Source organism: Corylus avellana, chromosome 1 (genome assembly GCF_965113065.1).
Source record: "Corylus avellana chromosome 1, dhCorAvel1.hap1.2, whole genome shotgun sequence".
NCBI lineage: Eukaryota > Viridiplantae > Streptophyta > Magnoliopsida > Fagales > Betulaceae > Corylus > Corylus avellana.
The window spans coordinates 23,214,327-23,231,808 of record NC_142490.1 but is presented as its reverse complement, the minus strand read 5'-3'; the positions used below and the strand labels follow the sequence as shown (position 1 = coordinate 23,231,808).

Below are 17,482 nucleotides of genomic sequence, written 5' to 3'. Positions count from 1 at the left end.
TTGCCCGGTAATACATATGAGGCGAAAAGGTTTCTAAGGGATATGGGACTCGGGTATGAGAAGATACCGGCTTGTCGTAATAACTGTATGTTGTTCTGGAAGGGCAATAAGGATTTAGAATTATGTGTTAAATGTGGAGAATCTAAATGGAAGGATGAAATCTATTTAGACGAGGATGGGCAGCCCATAACGTCGAGTAAGCGACGTCCAATGAAAGTGTTGCGGTGGTTTCCAATCATACCACAGCTACAAAGGTTGTTTATGTCGCAGCATACTGCGCTCCATATGAGATGGCATGCAGACGGCCGCACAAAAGATGGTGTGTTGAGACATTCGGCCGACGGTGAAGCGTGGAAGTCATTTGATAATTTATATCCGGATTTTTCAGCGGACAGCAGGAATGTAAGGCTTGGCCTCACCTCAGATGGGTTTAATCCTTTTGGAAACTTGAGCACATCCCACAGTATTTGGCCTGTAATGCTAGTACCATACAACTTGCCTCCTTGGATGTGTATGAAACAAACTTCTTTTATATTATCTTTGATTATTCCAGGTCCAAGTTCACCTGGAATTGATATAGATGTTTACCTGCAACCTTTAATTGAAGAATTACATGAACTATGGAATGTAGGGGTACAAACATTTGATGTCTCCCTGAAAAAGAATTTTATGCTCAGAGCATAGTTGATATGGACAATTAATGACTTTCCCGCATACGGAAGCTTGTTCGGGTGGCCCACCGGGGGTGGAAAGGCATGCCCTTGCTGTATGCATGCAACAAAGTCTAGACGATTAAAACACGGGAAAAAATTTTGCTTTATGGGGCATAGGCGATACTTGCCCATGGATCATCCATGGAGGCGGAACAAAAGAACTTTTGACGGTAGCCAAGAACTAGAATGTGCCCCCAATGTGCCAAGTGGAGATGAAATTCTAAAACAGTTAGAAGGGATGGTATTTGGGGATGAGAGCGCTGGTAAGTCAAAGCCCATTGATAAATCAAATAGGAAGAGGACTCATAATGATAATGTTGTGTGGAAGAAGAAAAATATTTTTTTTAGGTTGCCGTACTGGAAAGATAATTTATTACGGCACAGTCTTGATGTTATGCACATAGAAAAAAATGTGATGGATAACATAATAGGCACATTATTGGGTATCAAAGGGAAAACAAAGGACAACCTTGAAGCACGTAAAGACTTGCAAGAATTGGGTTTGAGACCTACACTTCATCCGTTCACGGCAGATGGGATAATCTATATGCCCCCAGCTTGTCACACGATGTCCAATGAAGATAAAACTAGTTTCTTGAAAGTTCTTCGAAATGTTAGGGTGCCCGACGGATATGCCTCGAACATTTCCAGGTGTGTACATCTTAAAGACCGATCGATTTCAGGCTTGAAGAGCAATGACAATCACGTACTGATGCAACAACTTCTTCCTATTGCATTGCGTGGTACGTCACTGCCAGATAAAGTGGTTAGACCCCTTGTTGAAATGTCTGCAATCTTCAGAGGCATTTGTTCGACGGCATTGACTGCAGAGGATATGAATCGTATTGAGAGTGATGTCTATATCACTTTGTGCAAGATGGAGCAGGTATTTCCACCTGGGTTTTTCACGAGCATGGTTCATCTTGTCGTGCATCTTGTCCGTGAATGCCGCCTCGGTGGACCTGTACAATATAGGTGGATGTATCCGGGAGAGAGGTAAAGTTAATTCGACGCAAGACTTACATTTTTTCTCTCTTCATTTATTTAAAAACAATTAAATCCAATGATTGACTGCTTTGATATGTAGGAGCCTTGGGGGTTTTAAATCTAATGTGCGAAATAAAGCGGCTCCTGAGGGCTGCATTGCGGAGGGGTATATTGCAACTGAGTTGGTGACGTTTTGCTCTCATTATTTAGATAACGTACCGACATTTCACAATAGGCCGCAAAGAAACCCGGATGGGTCTAAAGGGGCTAGGACACGAGTCGACCTCGACAAACGCACATTGACTCAAATCCACCGTTATATTATGATTAACTCGGACGAGTTTCTCCAATTACGGATGTGAGTCGGTTTATAGCATAGAATGTTCATTTATCTTACACCCTTAGTTGTATCTTATGGTTTTCATATTTAATTTGAAATTGTAGGATGCACATGGATACACATAGGGAACCGAGAATTAGGGGGCGACTCACGGATGATCAGTTGGAAACCCAACATGTTGAGCAATTTTGCCATTGGTACCGTGACTACGTAAGACTAATGTCATGTGTGCCTATTAAATTTCTTGTATTTGATTCTTATTTCTATTCCCTCAACACACTAACTATGCGACTTTCATTATATTATACTCGCAGGTCGATCGTTTGGACGATCGACGTAGGAATGAAATGGGTCAGAAACTGGTAATACATTGTAGAGGGCCGATGATCTCAGCAGTCCAGTATAATAGATATGTTGTGAACGGCAAGTTGTTTCGTACGGTTGCACATGATGTGGGAAAGAGGTCGCAGAACAGTGGGGTGTGCGTGCCAACTGTTGATGGCCAAATATACTTCGGGAAGCTAACCCAAATACTTGAGGTGGAGTATTACGATAGGACGAAGTATGTTATGTTTAAGTGTGATTGGGCGGACAACACATTGGACAGGGGATATAAGGTGGACAAGTATGGCTTAACGTTTGTGAACTTTAAAAACCTTGTCCATACGGGAGAGTTGATTACTGATGAACCGTATGTGCTGACATCTCAAGTGGAACAAGTTTTTTACGTCGAAGATGAAAGGAACCAGATTGGGCTTGTGCTGTAAGGACAAAACCTAGAAACATATACGACGTTGGTCAGGGCCAAGGGCCTCATGATGATCATGTCAACTACCACGAGAGTGAGCCACTAGTATTGAACAGAAATCCTGATGATCCGCATGATGACGTCGAATACGTTCGACAAGATTTAGCACCGATCGAAGCGTATGTTATCACATTATATTTCAATATTGTGTACATGTTTGGCTTTGTTATATATTTATACATTGATTGTCATTCATTGGTTTGTTGGTGTATATTTAAACATTTATTGTATATCTAATACATTGTATAGATTACTAATCCCACGCTCGTTTATTTCGCAGGGTAGTATGAGTAATCGAGGGAGGACAAAAAGAGGACGAGGGACACCGTCTTCTACGCGACAGACTACGGGTGGACGTGGGTCGAGACTGTTCGACCCTAATGACAGTGAGGCGCAGGACATTCCTATGCTACTGCGTCAGCAGCCAGGGTATCGACCGATACTTCCAGAGCATGTAGACGAGCCACCCCCTATGACACATAATTATATCTTCAACAATAATGAAGATATTCCAGGCTCCTCGAGTCAAGTAGACCCAGATTTGCTTGACCCATCTCGTCGGACAGGCCTTACCCAGTTCGGGCAATCTCCGGATTTGCAATCCCCGCCAGCAAATTTGACCCAGCTGGGTCGGTTGCTGCACGACTTTTTTGATCGCCCGCCACACAGCATAGCACGCGTGGATGATAGTGATACGCAGGCCGATGAGGACATTGAGGTGGAGACAGCTGACTTATTGGACGGCCAGCCTGCTGGACTTGCTGGGCAAGTGTTGGGTATCAGTGAGGTTCGGACGATAGGTATGTATAGTAGTCAATGTTGAAATAAGTATGTATTTGTTTATATATTTTATTCTAACTTATAAGCATTCACTTCCGATTAATGTCGGTATTTTTTAATTTTTGTGTGTTAAACATCAATGCAGATTCACAGAATAATATTGAAGTGTTGCATATAAATACGTCGCGCAAGGTATGGGACATCCCCCTTGGGAAAAGGATTGTGATGGAGTATAATGGATCGTGGCAGCCAGTAGGACTAAGCGGGTCAAAATTTAGACGGGTGACGGGCAAGGTTGTTAGGGGCGGGGCTTTCCTTAGGATATCTGACGACTGGTTGAAGGTACCCGACAACACGAAGGAGGACTTGTGGAGCTCATTGATGGTATGTGAAACGTTACGAAATTCTCAATTTACAGTCAACTGTACATAGCAGTTATTTGACTCACTGGTACTAACGATTAATTGATGTACATGTCATAATTTCTCAATTTGAAACTTATGCAGACGCAGTTTTATATCCCGCCTGGCATTGACATTGTGGCGATCAAGAAGGACGCATTCCGTGACATGGGCGACAAGTTGAGGGGTTGGAGACATGACTTTAGAGCGACACTCCATATTCAACGAGGTGAGACGCCTGCGATAGTGAAGCAAAGGATGTCCCAGCTCCTTAAAGAGTACAACACGACAGACGTGGATATATTGTTGGAGCAATGGTGCGATCCCGCGTATCAAGTAGGTTACTAAGTTAATTTCAATTGTGTAGTTTCAGTAACAGTTTAATATTATAAAGATGTGTCACAAATTAATAACGTATATGTGTTGTGTACGTGTTGGACTTTGCTCAGCATATGAGAGAGATACGAGCCAAGAATAACACAACACACTGCACTGGCTCGAAGAGCTTGGCAAGGTTATGCAATGAGGAGGTATGTCTGTCATTTACCATTTATATACATATATATGTCATCATTAATTTAATATACATACTAACATATGGATTGTGTTGTGGGTTTTTAATTGCAGCTAATTAATACGGGCATAACTCTTACTCGAGCGAAGGCTTACATCAAGACTCACCGAAAGACAGACGGTAGCTTCCCAAATCGGGTGGTCGAGGAGAGAGTTGTATGTTGTTTACACCCTTCATCTTTTTATTTGTATTTATGTATAGAAAATTTATTTGTGATGGACAACATAAATAACAATGATTTGATGTAATGTAACTTACAGTTGTTGATGGAGGAGCTAGTGGAAAACGATCCTGCAGAATTGGCAGACGCTCCTCATGGGACCATTCGGTGGGCACCAAACGACGTATACGCCCAAGTGCACAACTCTAAGCCAGAATATGCGGGTCGTGTTCGGGGGGTTAGTAAGAATATTCTTCCTACGCACGGCAACATCTACTCTTACTATAAACCATCCTCACAAAACCCAAGAAGCTCAAATGTCCCGGAAATGATTGAAAGAGCACTCGGAGCTGAAAGAGAGCAGCACAAGATAGATATGGCTGCACAGTTGGCACAGCAGAGGTCTGAGATTACTGCGGAGTTTAACGTACTTATGGATGCACAGATGGCGGTGTATGAGGCCCGACTTCGTGTGCTTGAGAGCTCGAGACATGTCTCCGAGCTAGAGGTGACCAATGTTAGAGCTCCGCCAGACTTAGAATCCCCAGTCCGTGCGATTGTGAGGTCCTCAGTAGCTAGTGGACCAGGTAAAACAATATTAGTTTTTGTTTCTCTTAAAGTAATACGAGTAACTTCTGAAATGGCTATCAATTTAATAGTTAATAAATTTGTTTGGTAATCACACTTTGTTTATATGTTTTTGGAATACATGCATGTGTATAACACATTTATACCGTAATATGTGTAGATGACGTAAGGCTAGAAGCTGAGGATGACAATCAAAACGAACACCCACAACGGACCCCGAGTGGACAAAAGTCTCGCTTATCAAGACATTGTACCACTGGTTCAGCAAGCCCGTATGTATACATATGACTTATTTCGCGCCAGTTATTATCGAATATTTATAAATAGCGTATATACTTAACTCAAAATACTTGGAATTAGGAATACAAATTAATATGTGTTGCGGTTGTGGAAATGCTGGATACGCGTAGATCATATATATGCTTTGTAATTTTAGATCATTTTCACAGTTTGGATTATCATTGAAACTATAGCGTTGTACTCTAAGGTGTGAGTTGGCAGTGTAGCTATAGCGTTGAAGTTATTTATCGTCTGTTTATTCACTTCACTACTGTTAAATATTGTTGAGTATGATGTTTGTATAGTTTGACGAAGTTAGTCGCTTAGGACTTGATGATTCCTGATTGATTGTTCGAGTGTTTGTTTGCTGACTAATTGTTGTGTAATCATTTGCAGTGAGTGCGGAGAAGTCAACCCGTTATGATGGTGTTCACCAGATTTTTTGTTGGGGTGTTTATACGTAATGTACTCGAGAATCACTTAACTTGTATGTTTAAGGTTTTGTTAATGTATATATGTATATAGTTATAATTTATTTGTGGACAATGACGTAATATAGAACAATGTTATTGTATATATATATCAATTTTTGTGGACATGAAATGGATATATGTTGTGGGGAATGTTGGGATAGGACTTGAGAAATGGATGTATGTTGATAGCAATTGATGATGTATGGTGAGAGCAATTTATGATGTATGATCAGGTGTGTACAAATAAACAAAATTTGGAGAAATTAATTTAAATTTTTTTTTTTTTTTTTTATGCACAAAATCGTAACGTGTCAAAAATTGACACGTTACTACTTAGTAACGTGTCAGTTTTTGACACGTTACTAAATTGACACGTTACTAAGTAGTAACATGTCAATTTTTGACACGTTACTAAGTAGTAACATGTCAATTTTTGACACGTTACTAAGTATAGTAACGTGTCAAAAATTGACACGTTACTAAACGGGATTTAGCAACAATCAAATTCCTAACACGCCAGACACGTTACTATATACATGTTACTAAAATTTAGTAACGTGTTAACCCTAGTGACACGTTACTAAACCATTGTTACTAACCCACATAATTTTTGTAGTGGTTCTAAATGGAGTTTAGAAGATGAAAGCTCATTTAGATGGTTGAAAAAAGGAAATAAGTGTGTGCTATTACAATTGATTAAGACTGAGGATCAATGCCAAAAGCTAAACAATATTGGTGAGCAGAAGAGAATTCAAAATCCAAGAGTGTTGGATGATATCCTTGAGGAGTTTAAGGATATTTTAAAAGAATCTATTGATCTACCATCGAACAGATCATATGATCATGCTATTACCCTCAAGAAGGTGTGCATCCTGTGTTAGTCAGGCCTTACAGATATCCATTCTATTAGAAAGAAGAAATTGAAAAGATAGTCAAGGAATTCCTGCAATCTGGTGTGATTAGACACAACACTAGCCCATTTTCTTCTCCAGTGATCCTGGTGAGGAAAGCTGCTGCAACATGGAGACTGTGCATGGATTATAGATCTTTTAACAAGGTAACTATTAAAGATAGGTTTCCGATTCCTGTTGTAGGTGAATTGTTGGATGAGCTGTGGGGGCTACCATTTTTTCTAAATTAGATTTGAGATCTGGTTATCACCAAATTAAAGTGGTTGAAAATGATATTCCTAGGACTGCTTTCGGACACATGAAGGCCATTATGCATTCTTGATTATGCCATATTTGGTTTAACTAATGCACCTTCTACCTCCTAAAGCTTAATGAACTATATTTTTCAGCTTCACCTTAGGAAGTTCATTTTGGTATTCTTTGATGACATTCTTGTATTTAGTAAGGATGTAAACAACCACAGAAACCATTTACACATGACCTTAGACATCTTAAGGAGACACCAATTATTTGCCAAGATGTCAAAGTGTAGATTTGGGTGTAATGAGGTGGACTATCTAGACCCTATTGTTTCAGAACATGGGGTGAAAGCTGATCCAGGCAAGATACAGGCAATGGTGGATTGGCTATTTCCAAGTAACATCAAATCCTTAAGAGGATACTTGGGTTTAACAAGCTACTACATGAAGTTTATAAAAGGGTATGGATCAATTACTACTCCCTTAACTTCTATGTTGAAAAAGAAAGTATTCAAGTGGGATGAAGCTGCCAAGGAGGGTTTTCAAAACCTGAAAGCTGCAGTAACTGAAGCTCTAGTCCTAGCTTTGCCAAACTTTTTTCAACCCTTTGTCAATGAATGTGATGCAAGTGGAGTTGGGTTAGGAGTAGTTTTGATTCAAAATAGTAAACCTATTGCCTATTTGAGTAAAGCCTTGAAAGAAAGAGCTCTTCTCATGTCCACTTGTGAGAAAGAGTTATTGGCATTGGTGACTGCAATCCAAAAGTGGAGACCTTACCTGTTAGGGCAAAGTTTTGTTGTCAAAACTGACCAACAAAGCTTGAAGTTCTTGCTAGAACAGAAGGTTAGAACTCCTTTCCAACAGAAATGGTACAAAGTTGTTAGGTTATGATTTTATAGTGCAGTTTAAGAAGGATATTGACAATAGAGTGGCAGATGCTCTATCTAGAAGAGAAGACTAGACAGAAAAGATCTCCATTGCTATTTTATCAATTCCCACCTTGGATTGGGTTGCTAAGTTGAAAGAACATTATAAGGATGACTTACTAATGAAGGAGTTGGTTACTAAGTGACTAAATAATCAATTGAATACCAGTATATATGCTTACAGAGATGGATTGGTGTTCTACAAAAATATACTCTACCTAGGAGATGATCCAATCATTAAGGCTCAAGTCTTATCTTTTGTTCATGGTGATCAGCTTGCAGGTCACTCTAGTTATGAAAGAAAAATGCAGAGGGCAACAAGGGATTTTTTTTGGAAGGGAATGAAGAATGATCTTAAATAGTTTATTAGGAAGTGAAATTTGTCAGAAAACTAAGCATGAGAACACATCTCCTGCTGGATTGCTGCAACCCTATCCAATTCCTCTCCAGATTTGGTTTGATATATCTATGGACTTTGTGGAAGGATTACCCCTCTCCAATAGACATTCTGTAGTCTTAGTGGTGGTGGATAGAATGTCTAAGTACAGTCATTCAACCTCTTTGGCTCGTCCTTACACTACATTCAAGATTGCTCAGCTCTTTGTTACTTATATCATTAAGCTACATGGTATGCCTACATTCATAGTTTCTTACTGTGACCTTACTTTTACTAGTGCATTTTGGAAGGAATTGTTTAGAATGCAAGGAACCACACTCAAGATGAGCACCAGTTACCATTGATGTGGTATTTTTGTGACCAAAAATATCAATTAAAAATTACCACTCGTAATAGTACGAATCCTGTAGGACAGAACTATATTGAGGGTGTCGAACCTCAAGGACTGCAGGGGTTTTATTATCAAATTTGAAAAATTAAAATTAACTTAATTAAAAAGATATTTGATTTGATTTTCTTTAAAACTAAAGTGCATAAAAATAAAAGAAATTTAAAATAAGAGAGAGAGTGTAGGGTATTAACTTCACCTCTATCCGCACAACAATGGTTAATCATAATTAATCCCAGAAATTCATTCTATGCATGTTATAAATAAACATGAAACTATCTTATTAAAGAATAAGCATAATCTATCTTCGGTTGGCATGGATCGTCCACCTAACCATTAAGATGCGGTACGACCCGTCTTCCCTAGGTATAAATTATCAAATTCTTTAACATGATACATACAATCAATGAATAAGTGTAACTCATCTTCGGTTGGCACTGACTGTCTACCTAAATTATACTAAACTAGGGTGTAGTACAATCCGTCTTCCCTAGGCATGGCCTATCAAATTCTATTGATCATATGTCAATTAAACCCACTGTATAACCATCATCCTTATAATCACAAAAAACAAGAATGATTTGATTTCAATAAAAGTAAAATACTTTCTAAGACAAGAGAAGAATTTCACAAATATGGATTTTGGAATTTAAGAACAATTGCATTTAATAATTAAGAACAGAATCAAAAGGTAGCAATTCTCATAGTTATACAATCAACAAGCATAAATTGAAATTCTAGAAATTAAATACAATCAAACCATTGTACTTGGATAGGGTTACATCAACACCCTACACGAAGGGGTTTAGCCGCTCATGATCTTATAAGTTCCAAAGACAATTTTCTGATTTCTAGCTCTAGGAAGCGGTGTGTCTGTTTACAATGTTTAGAGCTCTATTTATAGGGACTTGGAAAACCCTAAAACCCTAGAAATCCTCAGAAAATCGGAAGTCAGTCTCCTAGTTCAATTGGGAGACTGAAAACCAAGTCCAAGCTGAAAAAGGATTCTTGCCGTGCACTGTACGCCCGTGTGCGCTCGATCCGAGATTATCTGCGCTTGAGCCTAGCTGATATGTGCGCGAGCGTAGTCATGCGCTCGATCCTTGGCCGCATACGCTCGAGCACAGGTGCGCTCGATCCTAGATCCAGAATGCTCAGAATGTTGTCCTTTTAAACCCAATTTCCAATGGTTTGTCAAATGAGACCAGAAGCACAAAAACAATCAAATAAATAACAATGCTAAAGAATTAACATATGTAAATTAAGGGGCTTGAATGTGCAACATTCGGCACTTATCACACCCCCCAACTTACATATTACTAGTCCCTTAGCAATATAAAACAGAAAAGAAAGTGAAAACTAAAAAGATAAATCCAGCTTTCGTGAGATGTACGGTTGCATTTAGTGTATGCAGCAAGCCTTGTAAACCCTTAGGAATTCCCTAGAGGACGAGTGAAGTCTCGTGAGGGTTTTTCAAGAATGATACTCACAAACATTGTCATCATTATGTCATTCAAAAGGATAAAGCATCACAAAAATAATGGTTCTCATTCCTTAGCAAGCTTAAAATTAAAAACTCCATCTTCAAAATTCCAAGGAGTTATAAGTCAAATCACTTACCAATGGCAGATTGAGATACACAAATTTCAATTAGTGCAAAGTGAACTAACACATAATTATGGGGCTTCAAAATAATTCCAATATGAAAGAATCAACATCTCAGAATTCATTGGACTTCATATCAAATGAAACAACCAAGGCATACACACACACACACATATATATAATGGCAGATTGAGATACACAAATTTCAATTAGTGCAAAGTGAACGGCTTCAAAATAATTCCAATATGAAAGAATCAACATCTCAGAATTCATTGGACTTCATATGAAATGAAACAACCAAGGCATATATATATATATATATATATATATTTTTTTTTTTCTCTTTTTGTTTTTTTTTTGTAGGCTTTGCAATGCTTAGCTCCCTTAAGCTTTCTAGTTGACCCATATATCGAGTGTTAGGCCAATGTCTCCCAAACCAAATAGCTTTAGGGCATTAGGTGTGAAGATATCCCTAAGGACTTACTAACTCGAGTCAAAAAGGCTACAAAGCTAAGCTAGCCATTTTATTAATCAACCCAAAATTTTCACTTTTTGATACGAACACTCACTGCTTAATGAGGCAAGAGGTCCGGTTACTCAGCAAAAAATTGAAATTTGATTTTATTTATTTATTTATTTTTTTTTTATAGCATGCCAAAGTTATTCACCCAATATGTCACCCAACAGAATTCAAGATATTGAAAACAAACATAATTGGTCTCAAAATTCATACCTCACAGACATGTGCTAGTGTGCTCAAGATAGATTTAAATTGAAACAAGAAGCATCTTATGTTGCCAAGATCAAGAGTACAAAAATACCTGAATGAGCAGATGTGGGCATATCATTCCCCCAAACTTGAATGCAAAAACACATGTCAAGTGATACTCCAACCAAATACCAATCAAGTGCACACATTGTTGTAAAAATATAAACAAAGAATGAAGCAACAATGGATAAAATAAACCTGGATGGAGATCATGTACCCTGGTGGAATGAGGAGTCGAGCGCACAGGGCTTGCGCTTGATCCTATGAGGTATTTCTCAATGTAAGTCTGAGTCTCGAAGGATCTTACCTCGATCCTTCAGAAGTCTAATCAAGTTCTTCCATCCCTTCTTCTTTATGATCATGTAGCACTCCACAAGGAAGAGGATTCTTCTTAACATCCCGAAACTGCTTCTCCCAGCTAATAGGTCTTGATGCTCCCTATGGTGATGTTCAGGGTATTTGTCCTGAATTGGTTTCATGATCAACCTCTTGTCTCTATGGGAGTTCTCAAAAACTGGGGTAGCTAGGAAATTTGCAAAAAAAATTTCCACCCCAATGAAATCCACTTCAGCAACCTCTAAATGAAATATGTCCCATGTGGAGTTGTCATCAGGTGGTGGAATACTTGGAGTGAGAGGCATAGGCTTCGGTGGGTTGCTCCATGATGGAACTTCAGATAGAGGATCAGGAGGTGGGTCTTCAACAGTTTCTCCAATGTCATCCAAGAAGAACCATGCATTCTGATCAGGCGCATTCTGGAAGGCATTGAAGATGTTCAATCTGATCTTCATATTCCCAAAAGAGATCTTCATTACTCCGGTCCGGAAATTGATGCATGCATTGGCTGTGGCAAGGAAAGGATGCCCAAGGATGACAGGAATATGCTTCTCTGGATTTGGGACCGGTTCTGTGTCCAGAACTATAAAGTCAACTGGATAATAGAACTTGTCCACCTTGATAATGACATCTTCCACAATCCCATGGGGTTTCTTGATCGAGCGGTCAGCCAATTGCAAGATAGTACTTGTCGGTTTCAATTCCCCTAGGCCCAGTTTCTAATATACCGAGTATGGAAGCAAATTAACACCAGCTCCTAAGTTGAGGAGAGCTCTCTCAATCTCAATGTTTTAGATGACGCATGAAATTGTAGGTGCTCCAGGGTCTTTGAACTTTGGAGGAGTGTTATGCTGAATCAAAGAGCTTACTTGCTCGGTGAGAATGACCTTCTTGGGAATGTGCTTCTGATTCTTCCTCTTTTGAGTGCACAAGTCCTTGAGAAATTTTACATAAGTTGAAATTTGCTTGATGGCATCAAGGAGTGGGATGTTGATTTGAACCTGCTTGAATGTTTCCATCATGTCTTGTATCTTCTCTCCTTGTTTCCCGAAGTGGGAGGGTGCCTTGAGACGTTCTGGGAAGGGGGCCTTAGGCTCATATGGTACCTCAGGAGTGGGGGCAGATGATGAAGATGCCTCGATGCTTACTTGTTTATCCTTGTCCTGATGCAGATTCTATGGGGTCTCATTTTGCTCATCCTTCTTCTCCTCCACATGCTTGTCAACTATTCTTCCGCTCCGCAATGTGGTGATGGCTTGAACTTGCTAATAGTATGAAGTGCCCTCATCTACCATGTAGTGCCCCTTAGGATTTACCATTGGCTGACTTGTAAGCTTTCCTTCATCCCTTTTGTTGAGGGTGTTGGCAAGTTGTTCAACTTGAGCTTCCAGCTTGGCAATGGATTTAGTATATGAGTTTACTATCTCCTCTTGAGCCTTGACTGACTGCTTTATCTCGCTGGTCAGCTCACTCATTGCTTTTAGCATCCGATCCTCAAAATTAGACTCTGTGGGAGACTGGTAGTGCTGCTGTGGAGGCCGATAAGTGGAATGAGGTTGGTAGGGCTGCCCGTTGGATTGAGCTTGATTGTGTGGCCCTAGGGCTGAGTTGCCCGAATTTGAATTCTTCCACGAGAAATTTGGATGATTTCTCCACCTGGGGTTGTAAGTATTGGAATATGGATCATTACCCGGTCGGAAGAAAGCTGCATTAACCTGCTCATTACCAACATCACTAAAATTTCCAGCAAGATGGCAGTTATTTACATGGTGCATAGAACTTGAACAAAATGAGCAAGATTCATGTGGTGTGTGCATGTGGATAGTATGAGGAGCAAAACCAGCAGTCATCCATTGGTCTAGCTTCTTGGTGATAGCCTCAACTACTTGGTTAGCCATGTTTGGGGAATGGCCTACTTCATACAAACTCCCTGTCTTGAGAGCTTTAGGTGCTGGTGCCCTTCGTCTGGTGGAGACCAGTTGAAGAGAATTGTTACTCAAATTTTCAAACATAGCCCATGCTTCATCTTCACTTTTTAACATGAAAGTTCCCCCACATGATACATCTACCATTTTTCTATTGGACTCGGTTAGGCCAACATAAAAACACTGCACTAGCTGCCATTTTGGGACAGCGTAGTGTGGACATGATCTAAGCAAGCTCTGTAACCTATCCCAAGTCTCATGAAAATCTTCTCCCTCATATTGGGAGAAGGTAGTAATGGCTCTCCTAGTGTCATTGGTCATTCCTATGGGGTAATACTTCTTAAGAAATTATTATTGCAATTGAGCCCAAGAAGTGATAGAATTGGGTGTTAAGGACTGGAACCAATGTTTGGCTTTTTCCTTGAGGGAGAAAGGAAAAAGACGCATCCTTAGGGCATCCTCAGTGAATCCGTTCATTTTAGTGGTATCACAAATTGCTTCGAAATCACTGAGGAAGTCATAAGGATTTTCAGTACTAAGCCTTAGGAAAGAAGGTAAACTTCGTATAGTGCTGGGCTTAATTTCATAATGGGTTGCCGTAATTTCCGGCAACCGCAGACATGTGGGAGTAGTTTAAGTGGTAGGAAGATAGTGATCTTGCAATGCTACGTGGTTACCGTCCCCCATGGTCTCAGTGGAACGCTCTTCTAGCAAATTAGAGTTATTTTGGGATCTAATTTGTCTAGGGGTGCGTTCAATTTCAAGGTCGCAAGAAATTAATGGAAAAGACAAAGAACGACGACCTCTCATAAACTAAACAGAAATTTAAAAAGAATAGAAAGAAAATAAGCTAAAAACATAAAACAAACAATGCTCACAAACGGCTTTAGATTGCACTCAGGGTTCTGGATGCAAGCTGCCGCAAGTGCGCTCGATCGCACGACAAGGTGCGCTCGAGTGTACTGCCGCAGATGGGTGCGAGCACACGTGGAGAGGGCTCGAGCGCTACTGGCTTAGTGCTTGCTGAAGTGCGTCTGTGCGCTCGATCGCACGCGGTTTGCACTCGATCATAGTCACAAAGAAGGCAGCTTACAGACCTGTTTGCAAATTCTAAAAAAAAAAAAAAAAACAAACACACAACATAATTAAAATTAGCAACTTAAAACAGAAAAATTAATTATTAAGCTAAAATTAATCCTTAAAAATTTGACAATAAAACCATTAAGTAGTCCCCGGCAATGGTGCCAAAAATTGATGTGGTATTTTTGTGACAAAAAATATCAATTAAAATTACCATTCGTAATAGTACGAATCCTGTAGGATATGGCTATATTGAGGGTGTCGAACCTCAAGGACTATAGGGGTTTTATTATCAAATTCAAAAGATTAAAATTAACTTAATTAAAAAGATATTTGATTTGATTTTCTTTAAAACTAAAGTGCATGAAAATAAAAGAGATTTAAAATAAGAGAGAGAGTGTAGGGTATTGACTTCACCTCTATCCGCACAACAATGGTTAATCATAATTAATCTCAGAAATTCATTCTATGCATGTTATAAATAAACAAGAAACTACCTTATTAAAGAATAAGTATAATCTATCTTCGGTTGGCACGGATCGTCCACCTAACCACTAAGATGCGGTACGACCCGTCTTCCCTAGGTATAAATTATCAAATTCTTTAACAGGATATATACAATCAATGAATAAGTGCAACCCATCTTCGGTTGGCATGGACTATCTACCTAAATTATACTAAACTAGGGTGTAATACAATCTGTCTTCCCTAGGCATGGCCTATCAAATCCTATTGATAATATGTCAATTAAACCCATTGTATAACCATCATCCTCATAATCACAGAAAACAAGAATGATTTGATTTCAATAAAAGTAAAATACTTTCTAAGACAAGAGAAGAATTTCACAAATATTGATTTTGGAATTTAAGAACAATTGCATTTAATAATTAAGAACATAATCAAAAGGTAGCAATTCTCATAGTTATACAATTAACAAGCATAAATTGAAATTCTAGAAATTAAATACAATCAAACCATTGTACTTGGATAGGGTTACATCTACACCCCACAAAGGAGTTTAGCGGCTCATAATCTTCTAAGTTTCAAAAACAATTTTTTGATTTATAGCTCTAGGAAGCGGTGTGTCTGTTTACAATGTTTAGAGTTCTATTTATAGGGACTTGGAAAACCCTAAAACCCTAGAAATCCTCAGAAAATCAGAAGTCAGTCTCCTAGTCCAATTGGGAGACTGAAAACCAAGTCCAAACTGGAAAAGGATTCTTACCGTGCACTGTACGCCCGTGTGCGCTCGATCCGAGGTTATGTGTGCTCGAGCCTAGTTGATATGCGCGTGAGCGCAGTCATGCGCTCGATCCTTGGCCGCATATGCTCGAGCACAGGTGCGCTCAATCCCAGGAGTGCTGCGTTCGATCCTAGATCCAGAATGCTCAGAATGTTGTCTTTTAAAGCCCAATTACCAATGGTTTGTCAAATGAGACCAGAAACACAAAAAAAAAAAAAAACAAAACAAAATCAAACAAATAACAATGCTAAGGAATTAACATATGTAAATTAAGGGGCTTGAATGTGCAACATTCGGCCCTTATCAACCATCCACAAACAGATGGCCAAATTGAGCTAATTAACAAAAGTCTGGAAAACTATTTGAGGTACTTTGATCATGATAGGCCTAAGTAGTGGATATCTTGGCTACCTTGGATTGAATATTAGTATAACACCAGTTGGAAGGCATCCATCAAGATGACACCTTTTGAAGCTGTTTATGGGAGACTATCACCTAGATTGTTGATCTATGTACCCGGGACTACTAAGGTGGCTGTTGTGGATGTAGTCTTAAGGTCTAGAGAGGAGATCTTAGCCTTTTTACAACATAATCTACAGGATGATCAACAAAGAATGAAGAAATATGTTGACTTGAGAAGGTCTGAGAGGACCTTAGCCATTGGACAACAAGTGTATCTCAGGTTGCAGCCTTACAGACAAGGCTCTTTAGTTAGTCGAAGGGCTTTGAAATGGTTTCCTATATTCTATGGTCCTTTCATAATGGTTAGAAAGGTTGGGGAGGTAGGTTATGAATTGAATTGACCAGCCACTACCAAGATACATCATGCATTTCATGTCTCACAACTCAAGCCAAAGATAGGGAGAAGCAATACTGCAGTCCCTACATTGCCTCTTGTCGATTGAAATGGGATCATTCAGCCTGAACCAGTAGGAGTGCTAGCTCGGAGGTCTAGGGCTCAAGGCAATCATGCAATTACTGAAGTGTTGGTAAGATGAACATGACATTCTCCTAAGGATGCAACTTGGGAGGAGTTTCACTCCTTGAAAAGGCCTACCCACACCTTGTGGGCAAGGTGTTTTAAACAGGGAAGTATTGTAATATGCTGTGCAAGAAGATGATGAGGTGGCAGCTGCATATTCATCCACATGGAGATGCAAGGGTGGAAGAACAAAATGAGTAGTTGGTTATCTTACTTAATAGATTGTATTAGAAGGAAGCAGCCGCATGTGGCTTAGCTATCTAGTTAGGAGCTTCTGTTAATTCTGTTAGCTTCTGTTAATTATGTTATAGTTCAGTTGAGTTAGTTAGAAGTTGTTAGTTCATGAAGAAGCTATAAATAGACTCTTTTGAGATGTAATCAGTAGCTTTGTAGACATTGGTTCAATTGTGAACTTGGAGGTTGAGCAATCCTCAAAATTGCTTGTTCAATAAGAAAACTATCAATTCTTCTCTTTCTTTCTATTCTTTCTCTCTTGGGTAGAAAGAAAGAACCAATGATCTCTCTTGGGTAGAAAGATCTTCCTAAACAGAGAGAGAATCATATTGGGTAGAAAA

General features: G+C 39.3%; 1 pseudogene; it reads left to right on the top strand.

The window, feature by feature from the left end:
- The first annotated feature begins 261 nt into the window (after window positions 1-261).
- Window positions 262-5,426, top strand: LOC148588131 (uncharacterized; annotated as a pseudogene).
- Window positions 5,427-17,482: the final 12,056 nt, after the last annotated feature.